The 19,062-nt window shown below is 39.1% G+C and overlaps 1 protein-coding gene across 3 annotated transcripts in view; it reads right to left on the bottom strand.

Moving 5' to 3' along the window:
* The window catches only part of VEPH1 (ventricular zone expressed PH domain containing 1), a 276,866-nt gene extending 273,787 nt beyond the window's left edge, over nucleotides 1-3,079 (bottom strand). The window contains exon 1 of one of the 3 annotated variants that reach the window (XM_059888800.1): nucleotides 2,950-3,079. The gene's annotated coding sequence lies outside the window, so the exon portion shown is untranslated. Of the gene's footprint in view, nucleotides 1-2,750; nucleotides 2,929-2,949 lie in introns of those variants that run through there. The other 2 variants (XM_010801453.4, XM_005201776.5) reach the window with 2 other exon arrangements.
* Nucleotides 3,080-19,062: the final 15,983 nt, after the last annotated feature.

Here is a 19,062-nt window from a genome sequence, read left to right as displayed (position 1 = left end):
TACTGATGAAGTATCTCTATTCTATTCTCTTTTAATGGAATAGATTATATTTCTTTAATCTTCCCTCTTCTTTATCCTCTATTCATTATTCATGGTACTTATCACTAGTTTTTATTCAATTTTCTTTTAGTTTTAAATGAGCTTAGGGTACAGAGTTGGACACAGTGTGAGAATGCAGTAAGAAGAGCAGAGAGGAGTGGCGGGGGAAACCTGAACACACCTGGATTCAGCTATGCCATTACCTGCAGTATAAACCTGGTCACACTACTCAACCTCCCTGAGCCTCAGGTTCCTTATTTACACCTGAGAATGGTGATGTGGGTTGTTGAGAGTTTAAAGAGATTATATAAAGCATTTAACACAGACCTGGCATATAGCAACCATACAAATAGTGACAGCAATCATATCTTTAATAATATAATAATTTTTGTAGGTCATTCTCCTGTTAATGCATCCCCATGTCATACCTTTTAAATACTAACAATGACTCTGCTGCTACCTAAGATTAAATTCACAGCATTAGAGATGCCTAGATCTTTTCCATTTGTGTTTTATTTATATCCTAGTTGTAGTCTCTCATAGTCTTAAATCGGGGTAGTTCATGCACTGTCTTACAAATGTCCTTGTTGATTTCTTCAGAAACAATTTCTCTCTGGAGAAACAGCCTTACTGTGACCCTACCCCCAACACGGCCAAACAGTGAGAGTGAATTTTTTCACAGGGTGTAAAGGGACTGAAATACAATGTATCTCAGACATTTTTTTGGCCAGGTAATCCAAATACCTGCACTTTCTACGTAAGCACAGTGCTCACTTCCATGTTTATTAGGGAGGAGGGAGTGTATTATTCCCTCCAGGGCACTATAGGGAAAAGTTCTTTATGACTTTTCAAGGTGACCTACACCAAATGGGCACTAATAAGACATTGCTGGTTTACTCTATTATGCATGTGTGTGTGTGTGTGTGTGTGCGTGCATGCACACGTGTGCATGCAGGCACACTCAGTTGCTCAGTTGTGGACACTCTTTCTGAGTCCATGGAGTGGTATCCCAATAGTTGGGCTATTAAGTGTTCTGGTTCAAGTGTGATTTCATTTAGCAGAATCTACTAATGACACACCCGAACCAGAAGACAATGGCCTGACTATTGGAATGCCACTTTGGGAGGATTTCAATAAACATAACTATCTCAGGAAGCCCGTTTATTCTGAAAAAATTAGCTTCTAGCTTCCAACTCCAGGTTAGGATGTTCTCCGGTTTTGTCACCTCAGAAAATGCTATAATAGCAATATTTACTTACATTATGCTTCGGGGATCAAAAAATTATCATTTTATTTACTTGTGTTTAAAATACCCACTGACTAACTTAGACCCATTTGGGTTCTAGAAACTTTCAATAAAGTTCTCAGATTTGCCCTTGAAAGAAAGGATTAAAGATTCTTTTCAAGGAGCATCTTTTTCACACAGTGTGAAAGCGTTACAGGCGTTCCCATGGGAATGGGCCGCATACATTTCAGCCCTTCCCACAAGATGTCTATTGTTCCCTGGACGTCTCTGGGCTCCCAATGCTGCGACATGTTGCTATACTTCACTCCTACTGAAAGCCTCTGCGGCTGGGTTATTCTACATGATGCTAAAGGACTCAGCCCTTGGTGTTTTTGCTAGAACTCATACAGTCTAAGTGTGTAGCAGGCTTGTTATCATACGCATACACAAACAACAGGTTTGATGCCCTGTTTAGGCAAGAGCTCAAAAAAATTTACTTAATTTTGAACATGTATTGCAACTTATGAGAACACACATATTAATAGATAGGAAACATTTCTCTTCATCAGGAGTGAGGGAAAGATCTAATGAACTTTCTAGACCAAGAATTTGTAATCTGTCATAATGGTTTCATGGGGTATCAATTTTCATTTATAAATTCTGACTTCGTAAGACATATGTGCTCTGGAATTGATACAAATCTCACCAAAAATTTTTAATTCCCATTTTCTGGGTTTGTTTTACAAGAAAACATACCCAGAGTTGCAAATTACAAGGAAAATTCAATGTTAAATGTATCTCTATTTACATTTAAATGTCATACATTAAACAACTGCATGACCAATTCAAATAATGCCCTAAGTATGTTTTTTTCTAGTTTTTAACTTGAAAACATACATAAATATCATGGAATCCAGCTGTTGAGTACTACAGCAATTTAAGTATGTATTTGAAAAAGAAAAAAGTGGCCAGATTTAGTTATGATTTGTAAGGTGCCTGAATTATCAAGGGAAAAAAATTACAGCAACAGCAAACAATAATGGTGAGTGTCCAAACTAGTGACTGTAATGATACTACTGACTTTTCTTTGCAAAGCATAGGCAGGATCAGTTTCTTTGCTGGTTGCAAAATGTTTCTTGAGGTAAATAAAAATATGAAATAGAAATAAGCCCAAACTCTGATGGAGTAAAACAAAATGCACCTTCTGTGAGTCTAGAAGCACAGTTTTCTGCTCTAGAGGCCTAGAGACACGTTTTAATAATCCACAGAGAGGTGGCTTTTTTTTCCCCATAATAACTAAAAAGTATGCATACATGGCTAGACACACAACTCCCAAATGCGCTTTATCTGCATAATCAGCCAGCCCCTGAAAGTTTCTCTGCCCTAATCCCGCAGCCCACCCTTTGCCTCACTGCAGCTTCTGACATTTACTTTAATTAGCTTTTGTTTTTGCTGAACAAAAGGACAGGAAAAAAGACAGCCATACCTCTTAGCACAGGAAATTCTGGCCATCATAGGAAATAGAGGGCAAAATGCTTGATCCCAAGAGCAATTCTCGGGGAAGCCACAGCCATGCTCAGAAGCAGCCAGTCGCCCCTGCCCGGCTCTGTATGTCGGTAGCAGCGGCGCTTGCCTGCTCTGCTTGTCAAGCCCAAGGTACACTTGATTCCCTCCCCTGGACTCACCATGCTGAATTGAGCAAATGAGTAACTTCTCCTCCCTCTCTCAGACTTCTGCTTACTGCTAACAACTGGCACAAAGTTTCACTTATTTCTACAGTAGATTTACAGAAGCCTCTCTGAGCAGATTCGTAGTTTGAAAGAACTAGAAGATTTGCCCAACAACCAGTAATTTAGGTTCAGTTAATGAATAACTCACTTTAAGGAATCAAGGAAGTTTTAGGTCAATATCAGATGTGGGGCCTTTTATCAGGCAGGCATCAGTGAAAAGGTTTGGGGAGGGATGGAGGAAGGAATGTAGCAGAATAAGATAGTATTTAAGCCAAATATGATAAAAGAAAAATACCATAAGAGAAGGAAAATAACTAGCCTGAGTGAATACCATAAGAGAAGGAAAATAACTAGCCTGAGTGAACACACAATCTGGCTGTGCTATTAATATTGCTAGTGAAATCCTGAACAACTGAATGAAGGATCCAGCAGCACTAGGGGTTTTTCCAAGCCAGCACTGCAGAAATTAATTGATGGTACCCAGTGGATTGTCATATCTAGAGGCACTTCTCTCCCCTTGTGTGCATAGCATGGGCTTTCCACCTTTATTGATCTGAGGTTTTGCCTACACACAAAGCAATAGAATATTTCTGAGTCTCTTCTAACTAGAGCTTTCAGTTAAATGAAGTATGTGAGTGTGGTGGAGTAGTGTGGTGGGAAGAATGAGATGTAAGGTGTACAATTGGAAATATCAATATTTTCATGTCACTGGCAATCACAGTATCATGTAAATAAATTGCCAGCTCAGTTAAAAGTCATTCTCATAGGGTGAAGAGGACTTTCTCTTGTGTTGATTGCCCAACATCCACTTATCCTACTTCTGGTAAAAATTGTATGCATATTTCCCCTGGAAATGATGTCCTTTGGATAGAGTTGGCTTATATAAATAGGTTGTATCTTAGCCAATCAGAAAAATTGCATTCCCCTGACCATAGTGATTAATTTAGCGGAGGTATGGATCCCTTCCAGCCCAGTGAGAGTCAGGATAAGGATGAATGTTTGGCTCTGGGGGACAGAGCCTTTACTGCTGTACTTGATGATGAGATACAAGGTCTGGTTGGTCCTGCCATCTTGTTACTGGGAAACTGAATCTTAGTGACTTTGTTCAAGCCACTTAAACCAGCTGCTTCTGATATTGGCAAGATCCATCCTTTACTGTAAGCCAATTCCTTTACAGTGCAAGTGATTTTAGGTTGGGTTTTCTGCCATTTGCCTCTGAAAAAGTTTTACCGGACAGAATCACCTGAAACCAGATTTGTGGATGACTCTTCTGGGCTCTCACAGGGCGTGTGTGTGAAGCCGCTTCAGTCGTGTCCGATTCTTTGAGACCCCATGGACTGTAGCCCGCCAGGCTGCTCTGTCCGTGGGATTCTCCAGGCAAGAATACTGGAGGGGGTTGCCCTGTCCTCCTCCAGAGGATCTTCCAGACCCAGGGATCAAACCTGTATCTCTTATGTCTCCTTCACTGGCAGGCAGGTTCTTCAACACTAGTACCTCCTAGGAAGCCCTCTCACAGGGCAGCTCCTTGCAAAGGAAGTGGTCTAGGAGACCCATCAGGAACCACCTCTAACAAACAACCCCTTTAATGACAACCACAGGACAACAGGCAGAGACGGGAAAGGCCTACAAGGAATGTAGTCATTCAGTGTACTTGAAACTGTGACATTCCACATTAATTCTTTTAAAGCAGTTATATGTTCACTCCCTTAAATATTTCCACTTTAACCACCTAGGCTTGTTTGGTGGTTCCTAGTCATGTACTGTTTGACCTCAATAAACCTAATCATGGAATCCATCCATCCATGCAGTTTTCATAAATTCCTTTGGATAATTAGTTTCACAGAGTATTGCTCTGTATTTCGCTCCTCTCTCTATTCTTGCCCAACTTCCATCCCCTCCCTCCTTCAGTTCAATTCAGTTCAGTCGCTCAGTCATGTCTGACTCTTTGCAACCCCATGAATCACAGTGCACCAGGCCTCTCTGTCCATCACTAACTCCTGGAGTTTACTCAAACTCATGTCCATTGAGTCGGTGATGCATCCAGCCATCTCATCCTCTGTCATCCCCTTCTCCTCCTGCCCCCAACCCCTCCCAGCATCAGGGTCTTTTCCAATAAGTCAACCCTTCGCATGAGGTGGCCAAAGCATTGGAGTTTCAGCTTCAGCATCAGTCCTTCCAATGAACACCCAGGACTGATCTCCTTTAGGATGGACTGGTTGGATCTCTTTGCAGTCCAAGGGACTCTCAAGAGTCTTCTCCAACACCACAGTTCAAAAGCATCAATTCTTTGGCGCTCAGCTTTCTTCACCGTCCAACTCTCACATCCATACACGACTACTGGAAAAACCATAGCCTTGACTAGACAGACCTTTGTTGGCAATGTAATGTCTTTGCTTTTGAATATGCTGTCTAGGTTGGTCATAACTTTTCTTCCAAGGATTAAGCATCTTTTAATTTCATGGCTGCAATCACCATCTGCAGTGATTTTGGAGCTCAAAAAAATAAATCCTGACACTGTTTTCACTGTTTCCCCATCTATTTCCCATGAAGTGATGGGACCAGATGCCATGATCTTAGTTTTCTGAATGCTGAGCTTTAAGCCAACTTTTTCACTCTCCTCTTTCACTTTCATCAATAAACTTTTTAGTTCCTCTTCACTTTTTGCCATAAGGATGGTGTCATCTGCCTCCCTCCTTCAGATCAGTTCAGTTCAGTCACTCAGTCATGTCCGACTCTTTGCGACCCCATGAATTGCAGCATGCCAGGCCTCCCTGTCCATCACCAACTCCCGGAGTTCACCCAAACCCACGTCCATTGAGTCGGTGATGCCATCCAGCCATCTCATCCTCCGTTGTCCCCTTTTCCTCCTGCCCCCAATCTCTCCCAGCATCAGAGTCTTTTCCAATGAGTCAACTCTTCACATGAGGTGGCCAAAGTTCTGGAGTTTCAGCTTTAGCATCATTCCTTCCAAAGAAATCCCAGGGCTGATCTCCTTCAGAATGGACTGGTTGGATCTCCTTGCAGTCCAAGGGACTCTCAAGAGTCTTCTCCAACACCACAATTCAAAAGCATCAATTCTCTGGTGCTCAGCTTTCTTCACAGTCCAACTCTCACATCCATACATGACTACTGGAAAAACCATAGCCCTGACTAGATGGACCTTTGTTGGCAAAGGAATGTCTCTGCTTTTTAATATGCTATCTAGGTTGGTCATAACTTTCCTTCCAAGGAGTAACCGTCTTTTAATTTCATGGCTGCAATCACCATTTGCCGTGATCTTGGAGCCCAAAAAAATAAAGTCTGACACTGTTTCCACTGTTACCCCTTAGCAAACTTGAAATAAAGAATATTCTCTCTAACCACAAAGTCAAACTAAGATGCTTCCTTTATAGATGATAGGTAATTTCAAAAATAACTTTAAATGTGTAAGTTACATATAAACACTGAGAATTCCTGGATGCTTAACTTTCTAGAAATAATTTTTCTTACCTGAAACCACTGACACTGCTTTAGGTAGGCCATTTCTGTGTCCAGCCTCCCTGCTTGCAAGAGTCCATTAGAGACACAGAAATTCACATAGATCTGGAAACTTCCTTTTAGTTCAGCAAAATAACACATGGCTTAAACTACAAGAGTTGGGTTTTGTTTGCTTGTTTTAGGAATAGGAGAATAAGAACTTGGGTTTCTTATAGAAATAAGAACTAGGTTGTTCAGAAGAACTATTGTGTGTTTCATTATAAAAAATACTGTTATTTGTAAAATATGGTAGTAATATTTTTGTAATTTTGTAAATATAATACTTTTGTAATATTCTTACTTCCAAATTAATTAAGACTCAGTATGCTCCCAAACTAGCTGCTCTTCCTCTGCTTCTTATCTTAATGAAAGACCCTCATCCACCCACAAAGCATGTATTCTATATTTCTATCTGTCCTTTTCCAGCTCACATACAATGACGCTGCCACATCTTAGGTCCTATCCATTCTGTGTTCTTAACATTCTTTGTAATATATGGTGGAAAGATAGATCAAAACATGACCCTCAATGATCCATTTTCTGATGTTCATGCCCTGTGTAATTTTTTCCCCTTGAGTGTGGGTGGAAATTGTGACTTGCTTCTAAGAGATAGAATATGGCTACTCCCACGATTACCTGATGTCATGTAGGACTCCATCTTGTGGACAGACTCACACTCAGATTCTCCATGCTGGCTTGAAGAAGTAATCAGTCTTCCATGATGACGAACTGTGGGAGGCCTCTAGGGGCTGAGAGAAATCTTCAGCCAAGGGCCAACAAGAAGCCAGGGCCTTCAATCCTACAGACACAAAGAAATGAATCCTTCCAACAACCTGAGTGGACTTGGAGGAAGACTTTGCCAGTCAAATTTCCATAGAACACAGCCCAGTCATCACCTGGATTGCAGCCTTCTGAAGCCCTGAGCAGAGAACGTACCTAAACCATGCTTAGATTCTTCACCCATAGAAAATGTGAAACAACAGACGTGTATAATTTTAAACAATTAGGTTCATGATAATCTGTTATACAGAGGTAGAAAACTATTATATGACTATTCCCCACTCTCCACTGCGATAGCTAGATAACTTTGTTTCTGCTAAATTCTTCATCCTTTCTTATCTGGATGGTGATAGGAGTCTCCTACTAGATTTCACTGCCTCCAACACGGCCCCTTCAATTCCATTCTCAACCCTGCCACCAGATCAGCTTTCTCAAATAAAATGTGATATGTGACTCCTCTAGTTAAACTGAATAAGTGACAACTCATAGCCTGAGGATGAAATTCAAACTCCTTTACTTGGCATAAAAAGGACTTTGTAATCTGGCCCCACCACCTCTCAGGCTTGTTACTACCAATCATGCACATACAAGCCTGTGTAGTGAGGTCAGTACCTTCAGAATATATCCAGATGCCTATCGCCTTTCACTATCTTTACTACCACTGCTACTCTGATTAGAACACCATTATTCTGTTTCTCACTTGGATTATTGCAACAGCTCCTGGGCTTCTGTTCTTGCCTTGTTAAAATATAGTCATAACAGAACACCTAGATAATACTATGAAAATGCAAGTCAACACCGTCTCCCTTCTGTTTAATACTCTGAAATGGAATAGCTCTCCGTCTAACCCTGAATTAGAACCAAAGTCTTTCCAGTGATCAGCAAAGCCTCATATGAAATAGCTTCCCCCTTCTTCCTTCTTGTCGTCAAGTTCATCTCCAATCACTCCAGCTACACTGGAGCTACACACAATTTTCTTGCTGTCGCTTAGACACAGTAGATGTATTTCCACCAGAGGGCATGTGGATTTGTGTTTCCTCTGCCTGGAAGGTCCTTATTCCAGAGGTCCATATGGCTGGCTCCTCACTTCCTTCATGTCTACCCACACCTCACCTTAGCATGCTTTCCCTGACCACCTTCTATAAAACAGTAACACTCCCAGCCTCCCCTGAATGTCTCAATCCCTGCTTCATTTTAAAATTTTTTCCATAGCACTTACTGTCACCCGACATGTTATACATGTTTGTTTCCAACATATACTTAAAAAAAAATTAACCATCTTCCTCACTACGCCTCCCAAACTATAAACCTCAAGAAGGTAGGAATTGGTTTGTTCAGTTGATTCCCTAGAGTTCAGCATGGTATCTGGCATATAGTATGGGCTTGAATTGTTGAATAAACATTGAATAAATAAAGGAAGGCAATTTAAACTCAATCAGATTCTCCATGCAAAACGGTAATTTAGAAGTGAATAACCTGATGAAGGATAATTGTATAGAACTTACTCTGTCACTGAGTTTGGTAGCAGAAACATCCATCTTCAGGGGCAGGAGTAGCGGTAAGGTCATGGTCCTCGCTCAACACAGGCACCTGTGGGGCCAGGATGGTGGTGGTTCCCACAGCTCCCAGTACGGGACTCCAGGGACTTCTTCACCTGTTCTCCAATGTAGTTTTGACCCTTTACTCCTCCCAGCATTCTGGGAACTCCTAAAACGGATTTTTTAATAAAAAATTCATTTCCATTTAATCAACCCACTACTGCTTCTGTTGCTTGCAGCTGAAAAGACGAACCATGATACAGCCATCATTCTTCCTTTTGCTTCTGTGCCTTGCACCTGGCGGCCCCTCTACCTGGAACGCCTGGTCTGCTTATAAAGCTCATCCTTTCAGCACGATTCTTACCTCTTCCTCTCTGTAAAGATACCCGTGCCAAGTACAGCTGACCTCATCTTCTTTTGTTTCCACAGGGCACTTATACAGAGGCTACGATATTATTCTTATTATCTCCCACTAGCCGACAAACCCTCACCATGTTTTAATTCATCTGAGGAACTCTAGCTCTAGCCTAGTATCTAGCACAGAGGAGGAATTCAATAAAAATTTCATGAATAATTTCTTCCTTTGTAGAAGGCATCAATAAAACAATAATTCTATAACTGAAAAGAATTCTGATGCAGAAACAAAAAGGTAGATAGCAAATATATCCATTTCTTCTTAAAGTTGCTCAGTCGTGTCCAACTCTTTGCGACCCCATAGTCCATGGAATTCTCCTGGCCAGAATACTGGAGTGGGTAACCTTTACCTTCTCCAGGGGATCTTTCCAACCCAGGGATCGAACCCAGGCCTCTCACACTGTAGGCAGATGCCGAGGACCAGCCCCGGCTGATCCAGGGTATTCGAAGGGGAGACGGCGTCGGCGACTATTTATTTATTTATCAAAGATATAAAGAGTAATAGAATGAGGATAGCTCAGTAGGAAAATTCAGTGGAGAAAAGAAGCTGAGTAGCTTGGTTTACGCAGGAGACCAATAAAACTTCAAGACAAGAAGTTTGCACCACTTACGTAGGCCGCAGGCGCCCTCTCGAATAGCGAAAGGTGCCTCACCCTAGACACCTTCTCGAGTGGGTCTTAGAAGCCCAGGCATAATTAGTAAGCGTGGTGGGTTCCGCGCTCCAGATGGAGACTCAGCTGGAAGTTAAAAGAAAGAATGACATGGGGAGACCAAGCATTGGTGAGCAAGGCCCGTAGCTTTATTTTTAACAGGGGCTTTTATACCCTAAGTTACACATAGAGGATAATAGGGGATGCAAAGTCAGCAGTCTTTGATTCTTATCAAAAACCAGGGTTTCTTTCCTGCAAATTTATCGTATACAAATGGTTTAGGTGATTTACATCATCTTCTGGCCAGAAGGCCTACTAACATTTTATGACTCTTGACAAAGACTTATCAACAAAGACTTATTTTCTCTAAGAGTAATTATTTTAAGGTTTGGCGCCATCTTCCAAAGATAAAATTGCATTCCTATAGGGCGGATGTGTAATGGGTTTACAACAAAGGAAAGAATTTATTACCTTAAGGGTCTAAAGTTACTAACACCAAGGCCACTACTTATTTTTCTACATACCCACTATTAATTAATACATATTCAAGGATACAATTCAGGGGATGTGAAAACTTGGCAACAAACATTGACTCATCAATGAAATCCTTTACTAGTTTATTCTGACAGTTTCTAACTCTCTGAGAGGCTCTAAGCTATTTGAATATCTTAAGCTTCCCATGCCTCTGGAGGCTGGGAGACTGTAAACAGTCATATGCATAGCTGCAGGAGTCTGGGTAAACTTGTCAGGCGAGTTAGAGAGCCATCTGAGGGGTTTGGATTTAAACACTCCTAATTGCCCAGGAACTTTATTAATTGGAGCTGTAAGTTAACTCTTTGACAGAGAGAGCGAGATGGTGGTAGGGGACAGCCCCCAGTAAAGTCAGAGGTGAGAGCACAAAGCAATAAAGTAGGCAGACTCTGGTTTTTTGGGGGGTAGATGCTCGAGAATATCCGGGCGGACTCCTGAGGCTCGATCCCGCCTTTGCGTATGCCGAGCCTCCTTCCTCATGACCTTTGTCACGAGTGGAATGCCTCACCGGCTCCCGGCAGGCAGATTCTTTACCAGCTAAGCCACAAGAGAGGCCCAAGAATAGTGGAGTGGGTAGCCTATCCCTTCTCCAATGCGTCTTCCTGATCCAGGAATTGAACTGGGGTCTTCTGCACTGCAGGCAGATTCTTTACCAACTGAGTTACTAGGGAAGTCCACTATATCCATTTGGCTAAGATATAATTTTCTTGTTAAAATGGTTGAAAAAAATTGTTTTAATTTTCCTAATACTGGTAAAGAGGCACATACTTTTACTGAAAAAATTCTGACCAGGCCTATTGGAAAAACAGAGAGAAGATACAAATTTACCAGTATCAGGAATAAAAGAGTTGACATCACTACAAATCCTATTAAAAGGGAAATAAGGATATAGGGAAGTTTTATTTCAACAAATTTGCCAACTTAGATGAAAAGGACAAATGCCTTGAAGAACAAAACGTCAAAGCTCATTAAAAAAAAATAGATAGCGATAACCATAAAGCCCTATATTTATTTGTTTAAAAACTGGAGTTAAAAGCATTTATGTGAGGAAAACTTGAGACAGTGATAATATCCTCGGTACATTCTACAATACAACTTAAGAAATAAATAATATCAACTATACACAAATTCTTTCACAATAAGATGCCTTGAGAGCTATTCATGTATAAACTGTAAATGGTGGCTCAGAGGGTAAAGAATCTGTCTGCAGTGCTGAAGAGGGGTCAGGAAGCTCCCCTGGAAAAGGGAATGGCTATGCTCTCCAGTATTCTTGCCTGGAGAATTCCATGGACAGAGGAGCCTGGCGGGCTACAGTCCATTGGGTTACAGAGTCCAACACAACTAGGAAACTAACACTTTCACTTTCACAAATATGTAAATATATAACTATACTTTTTAGTGGCTGATACTATCCCATTCTACAAACATAACACATTCTATTTATCCATTCCTCTATCGGTGAGGTTGTAAGTGGTGGGCAGGATTTTTCTGAAAGACAATGTGGAGTTGGGATTGAAAGAATAAAGTTGGGCTAGGCTGCCAGAGGTCTCATATACTAGCCTCACTACTCTGGACAACAATCTTAACCTTTTTTTTTTTTTGAATGTCAGGCCTCATTGAACTCTGGGAGTTGGTGATAGACAGGGAGGCCTGGCGTGCTGCGATTCATGGGGTCGCAAAGAGTCGGACACGACTGAGCGACTGAACCGAACTGAACTTATTTGAGGCAAGGAGGGCTTCCTGGGTGGCGCTAGTGGTAAAGAACCCATCTGCCAATGCCGGAGACTTAGGAGACATGGGTTAAATCCCTGGATTAGGAAGATCTCCTGGAGGAGGGGATGGCATCCCACCACAGTACTCTTGCCTGGAGAATTCCATGGACAAAGGAGCTTGGCAGGCTACAGTCCATAGGGTTGCACAGAGTCAAACATGACTGAAGCGACATAGCACAGCACAGCACAGGAGGCAAGGGTATTAATGTACCTATCTGCTAGAGTTGTTATGTGGACTACCTGAGGTTAAAGTTCTTTGAACCATGTATGGAATGTAGTAAGTGCTACATGACTACTTAAAGTGTTTCCCGGGTGCTGGTGGTAAAGAACCCACCTGCCAATGAAAGTAGACGCAAGAGACAAGGGTGCAATCCCTGGGTCAGGAAGATCCCCTGGAGAAGGGCATGGCAACTCACTCCACTATTCTTGCCTGGACAGAGGAGCCTGGCAGGCTATGGTCCATAGGGTGGCAAAGAGTCAAACCTGACAAAAGTGACTTAGCACACATGCACAGGTGTTTGAAAGAAATATCCTTGTAAGTGTGTCCTGGCGCAGAAATTTGACTAGTCTACACACAGGAGTGAAATTTCTGGGTTGTTGGGAATGCATATTTTTAACTTTACTAAATATTTCCAAATTACACTTCTGAAATGGCAGGTACCAACTGATACTTCCACAAACATGGAGGCTCTTTGTTATATAGTTTTTATCACATTCTCCACAAAGACTTTTCAATTTAATGTGTTGGATGAAAATGGTATTTTTTTTGGTATTAATCTGCTTTCTCTTGATCAGTAATACTAAACAAACTTTAAATTCTGAATGTATTTATAATTCCTCTTCCTTAAATGCTTGTTCAGGTATGTATTTTTTTTCACAGATTTGTATGGAGTGTCTTTTTCTTATTGACTTGGATAAATATTTTACATTTTGTAGATACTAAGGCTTTGCTATATATGTTGCAATTATATTTAATTTTTTGATTTACCTTTGTTCTGAGGGGGGAGTCTGCTACAAAAAATTTTTGTTTTATTTTAAAATTCAAAAATGCAATATATTCTCATAGTTCAAAAAATTTAAATATGTATTAAAAGGTACCTATTGAAGAGATAGCTTCACACTCCTGTCCTCCACCTTTTTAGTTCTTGCTCAACTTTCTGCTACAAGAAACATACATCCTTCCAAAATTTAATTCAAATATAAATATAAATTTATATTTTATTTCCCCAATTTTACATAAATAGTGGTTTGCTATATACACTTAATTCTGCTATTACTTCAATCACTTAACAGGATAAATCTTGGTGCTATTTTCATAGCAGCATGTAGAGAACTTATTCATTCTTTTCAAAGCTGCATTCTACTGTATGGATATGCCATAATTTATTTAAAATAGGAATGTAGGTAATTTCAATCTTTATTTCTAAAAATAAGGTAGTAAATTAGAATAGAAGTATTTAGCTTTTTAAAAATTCATCTTTCCTTTTATGGTTCATACTTTCTATGTCTTATTTAAGGAATCCTCCCCTACCTGAGTTCATAAAGAAATATAGTTTTTCTATATATCTTTTCTAAAATATGTAGAGATTATCTATATATAGGATCTAGTGCAAAATTTTTTGTTTATGTGAGGTAGGAACCTGGTTTTATTAGTATGTATATGTATACACACACACACAGATATATAATCTTCTAGCACGCATTTTTGTAAATAGTCTGCTTTTTACCCGTTGATCATGATACCAGCTCTGTTATAGTCCATATTTACGTATATGTTTGGGTCTATTTCAGGAGTACCTATTATGTTCCATTGGCTTATTTGTTTTCCTCTGTACCAATACTACACAGTTTTGATGATCTTAGCTTTTCAGTATGTCTTCCATATACCTTTAATATGTCTTGCATATGTCTTTAATATTGTACAGAGAGAATACCCCTTCTTTGTTCTTTTTTTGAAATTGTCTTAGCAATTTTTTGACCTTTACAATTCTTTGACCACATAAATTTTAGACTCAGTTAATATTTTTTCATGCCAAAGCCTTTGACTGTGTGGATCACAATAAAAATTGTGGAAAATTCTGAAACAGATGGGAATACCAGACCACCTGACCTGCCTCTTGAGAAACCTGTATGCAGGTCAGGAAGCAACAGTTATAACTGGACATGGAACAACAGACTGGTTCTAAATAGGAAAAGGAGTATGTCAAGGCTGTATATTGTCACACTGCTTATTTAACTTATATGCAGAATACATCATGAGAAACGCTGGGCTGGAAGAAGCACAAGCTGGAATCAAGATTGCCGGGAGAAACATCAATAACCTCAGATATGCAGATGACACCATCCTTATGGCAGAAAGCGAAGAGGAACTAAAAAGCCTCTTGATGAAAGTGAAACAGGAGAGTGAAAAAATTGGCTTAAAGCTCAACATTCAGAAAACTAAGATCATGGCATCTGGTCCCATCACTTCATGAGAAATAGATGGGGAAACAGTGGAAACAGTGTCAGACTTTATTTTTTGGGCTCCAAAATCACTGCAGATGGTGACTGCAGCCATGCAATTAAAAGACACTCCTTGGAAGAAAAGTTATGACCAACCTAGATAGCATATTGAAAAGCAGAGACATCACTTTGCCAACAAAGGTCCATCTAGTCAAGGCTATGGTTTTTCCAGTGGTCATGTATGGATGTGAGAGTTGGACTGTGAAGAAAGCTGAGCGCCGGAGAATTGATGCTTTTGAACTGTGGTGTTGGAGAAGACTGTTGAGAGTCCCTTGGACTGCAAGGAGATCCAACCAGTCCATCCTAAAGGAGATCAGTCCTGAGTGCATAGGAAGGACTGATGTTGAAGCTGAAACTCCAAAACTTTGGCCACCACATGCGAAGGGTTGACTCATTGGAAAAGACTCTGATGCTGAGAGGGATTGGGGGCAGGAGGAGAAGGGGATGACAAAGGATGAGATGGCTGGATGGCATCACCGACTCAATGGACATGAGTTTGAGTAAACTCCGGGAGTTGGTGATGGACAGGGAGGCCTGTTGTGCTGCGATTCATGGGGTCGCAAAGAGTCGGACGTGACTGAGCGACTGAACTGAACTGAACTGAATATTTTTTCCTAGAAACCAGTTTGATGTTTTGAATAGAATTATAATTAAAATTATATGGATTGTAATGAAAATTATAGGATATTTGGGATGTATTGATATCTTTTCAAAGATGACTTATTTAATTCATGAGCAATGTAAAATTTCCACTTAATTCAAATTCTCTTCTATGTTACTTAGTAAACAATTGCATATTTTTTTCACAAAGTTCATACACATATTTGTAGGATTTGTTGTTATGTAGTTTGTATTTACTGTTTATAATTTTTTTGTGATTCTTTTTAAAAAATACATTTTCTATTTCATTATTCCTAGTGTAAGGGAGTCTTATAGATATTTTTATATTAATCTTGTATCCACAACCTTGTTGAATCTTATTATGAGGTTTAAAAGTTTGCCTATAGAGACTCCTGAATGTAGACAATCTTATTATCTATAAATAAGGACAGTTTTATCCATTTCTTGCCTAATTTATATACTGTTTACTTCTGTTTTATTCATTTGTACCCCTTCTAATTTTTTTAAGCCTTCTTGCCGTTAGTCATTTAAAGAACCAGATTTAGTTTTGTTGGTCAGTCTTATTTTTCTTTTTTGTTTCTATTTCATTAACCTTTCCTTTTATCATTACTGTTTCTTTTCCACAAATTTTATTTGGTTTACATTCCACCCCCAGCCTCTTGGAATGACTAACTTAGCCATATATATTCTTTTAGTTTTCTAAAAAATTTCCTTTATATTGTATTTATATATTTTATAATTATCTTTATTCCTGCCCTCATTCCTCTTTCTATGGGTTTATTTTGTTGTTCTTTTCTATTTTCCTGAGTTTGAAGTTGAGGTTATTGATTTTCAACCTTCTTTCTTTTTTCATATTTGCCTTTAAAACTAAATTTTCTTTTAAGCATGATTTTAACTGTCATTCATAACTTTTGATATGTTGTACTTCCATCATCATTGAGTTAAAAATATTTTCTATTTTCATCATGACTTATTTGACCCATGTATTATTTAGCAGTTTGCTGTTTAATTTCCAAACATTTATAGATTTTCCAATTGCCTTTTTTATATTTATTTTTTTATTGAAGGATAATTGCTTTACAGAATTTTGCTGTTTTCTGTCAAACCTCAACATCAATCAGCCATAGGTATACATATATCCCCTCCCTTTTGAACCTCCCTCCCATCACCCTACCCATCCCAGCCCTCTAGGTTGATACAGAGCCCCTGTGAGTTTCCTGGGCCATACAGCAAATTCCCGTTGGCTGTCTATTTTATATATGGTAATGTACGTTTCCATGTTACCCTTTCCATACATCTCACCCTCTCCTCCCCTCTCCCATGTCCATAAGTCTATCCTCTATGTCTGTTACTCCATTTTGCCCTGTAAATTAATTCTTCAGTACCATTTTTCTAGATTCTGTATATATGTGTTAGAATACTATATTTACTTTTCTCTTTCTTTCTGCTTTACTTCACTCTGTATAATAGGTTCTAGGTTCATCCACCTCATTAGAACTGACTCAAATGTGTGCCATTTTAGGGCTGAGTAATATTCCGTTACTATGTATATGTACTACAACTTCTTTATCCATTCATCTGTTGGCGGACATCTAGGTTGCTTCCATGTCTAGCTATTGTAAATAGTGCTGCAAAAACAATGGGATACATGTGTCTCTTTCAATTTAGGTTTCCTCAGGGTATATGCCTAGGAGTGGGATTGCTGGTTCATATGGTGGTTTTATTCCTAGTTTTTTAAGGAATTCCATACTGTCTTCTATAGTGGCTGTTTCAATTTACATTCCCCAAAACAGTGCAAGAATGTTCCCTTTTCTCCAGCCTCTCTCCAGCATTTATTGTTTGTAGACTTTTTGATGATGACCATTCTGATGGTGTGAGGTGATATCTCAGTGTAGTTTTGATTTGCATTTCTCTAATAATGAGCAATGTTGAGCATCTTTTCCTGTGTTTGTTAGCCATCTGTATGTCTTTGGAGAAAGGTCTGTTTAGGTATTTTTCTCACTTTTTGTTTGGGTTGTTTGTTTTTCTGGTATTGAGTTGTATGAGCTACTTGTATATTTTGGAAATTAATCCTTTGTCAACTGTTTCATTTGCTATTATTTTCTTCCATTAGAGGGTTGTCTTTTCACCTTGCTTTATAGTTTTCTTTGCTGTGCAAAAACTTTTAATTTTAATCAGGTCCCACTTGTTTGCTTTTATTTTTATTTCCATTTGTTTTATTTCCATTACTCTAGGAGGTGGGTCATAGAGGATCTTGCTTTGATTTATGTCATCAAGTGTTCTGCCTGTTTTCCTCTAAGAGTTTTATAGTTTCTGGCCTTACATTTAGGTCTTTAATACATTTTGAGTTTATTTTTGTGTATGGTGTTAGGAAGTGTTCTAATTTCATTCTTTTACATGTAGCTGTCCAGTTTTCCCAGCACTATTAATTGAAGAGGCTGTCTTTGCCCCATTGTATATTTTTGCCTCCTTTGTCAAACATAAGGTACCCATATGTGCATGGGTTTATTTCTGGGTTTTCTATCTTGTTCTATTGGTCTATATTTCTGTTTTTGTGCCAGTACCATACTGTCTTGATGACTGTTGCTTTGTAGCATAATCTAAAGTCAGGAAGGTTGAATCCTCCACCTCCATTCTTCTTTCTCAAGACTGCTTTGGCTATTTAGGGACTTTTGTGTTTCCATATGAATTGTGAATTTTTTTGTTCTAGTTCTGTGAAAAATGCCATTAGTAATTTGATAGGGATCACACTGAATCTGCAGATTGCTTTTGGTAGTAGTCATTTTCACAATATTGATTCTTCCTACCCAGGAACATGGAATATCTCTCCATCTGTTTATGTTGTCTTTGATTTCTTTCATTAGTGTCTTATAATTTTCTGTGTACAGTTCTTTTGTCTCCTTAGGTAAGCTTATTCCTAGATATTTAATTTTTTTTGTTGCAGTGGTGAATGGGAATTTCTCTTTCTGATTCTTCATAGGTGCCTTTTTACTTCCTCAATTTAGGCAGATAATCCACTTTATTCAACCCTTTAAAATGTTTTCAATCTTGCTTTATGTCTAAGCATATAGTCCTTAAAAAAAAATGCCTGCATGTTCAATTCAGTTTTCTATTTATGTATATTAGATCAAATTTACAAATTAGTTTTCCAAATATTATAATGTTACTTTGTATATGGTTTTTTTAATTAGATATTTCAAGATGTGCTACAGCTTTCTGGTATATTTTGGAATTTTCCATTTCTCATTTTGCCTCTTTTGAAGTTCTATTTTGTAATTATACTATTGTGAGGCTCCATTAGGCTTCCCAAGTGGTGCTTGTAGTAAAGAATCTGCCTGTCAATGCAGGGAGGTGCAAGAGACAGGAGTTTGATCCCTGGTTTGGGAAGATTCCCTGGAGGAGGGCATGGCAAGCCACTCCAGTAGTTTTGCCTGGAAAATCCCATGGACAGAGGAGCCTGGTGTGCTGCAGTCAATAGGGTCACAAAGAGTCAGACAAGACTGAAAGGACTTGGCACACATGCATAAGACTCTTTTATACTTAGGATAGAAAATTAGAATTATTATCATCTCTGGTGAATGAAAACTACTATTATTATGCAGTATTCCTTACAAATGATGATTTTTATTCTACAGTCACCTTTGTTTGACAATAATATAGCTATGCAGTATATCTTTTGGTTAATATTTGCATGCTCTAGATTCTAATTTAAACCTCTTATGTTTTAGATATATATTTTTTTAC

This window comes from Bos taurus, chromosome 1 (genome assembly GCF_002263795.3).
Source record: "Bos taurus isolate L1 Dominette 01449 registration number 42190680 breed Hereford chromosome 1, ARS-UCD2.0, whole genome shotgun sequence".
NCBI classification, from domain to species: Eukaryota; Metazoa; Chordata; class Mammalia; order Artiodactyla; family Bovidae; genus Bos; species Bos taurus.
Note: the sequence above shows the minus strand (reverse complement) of the source record. Positions and strands in the feature narration are given on the sequence as shown.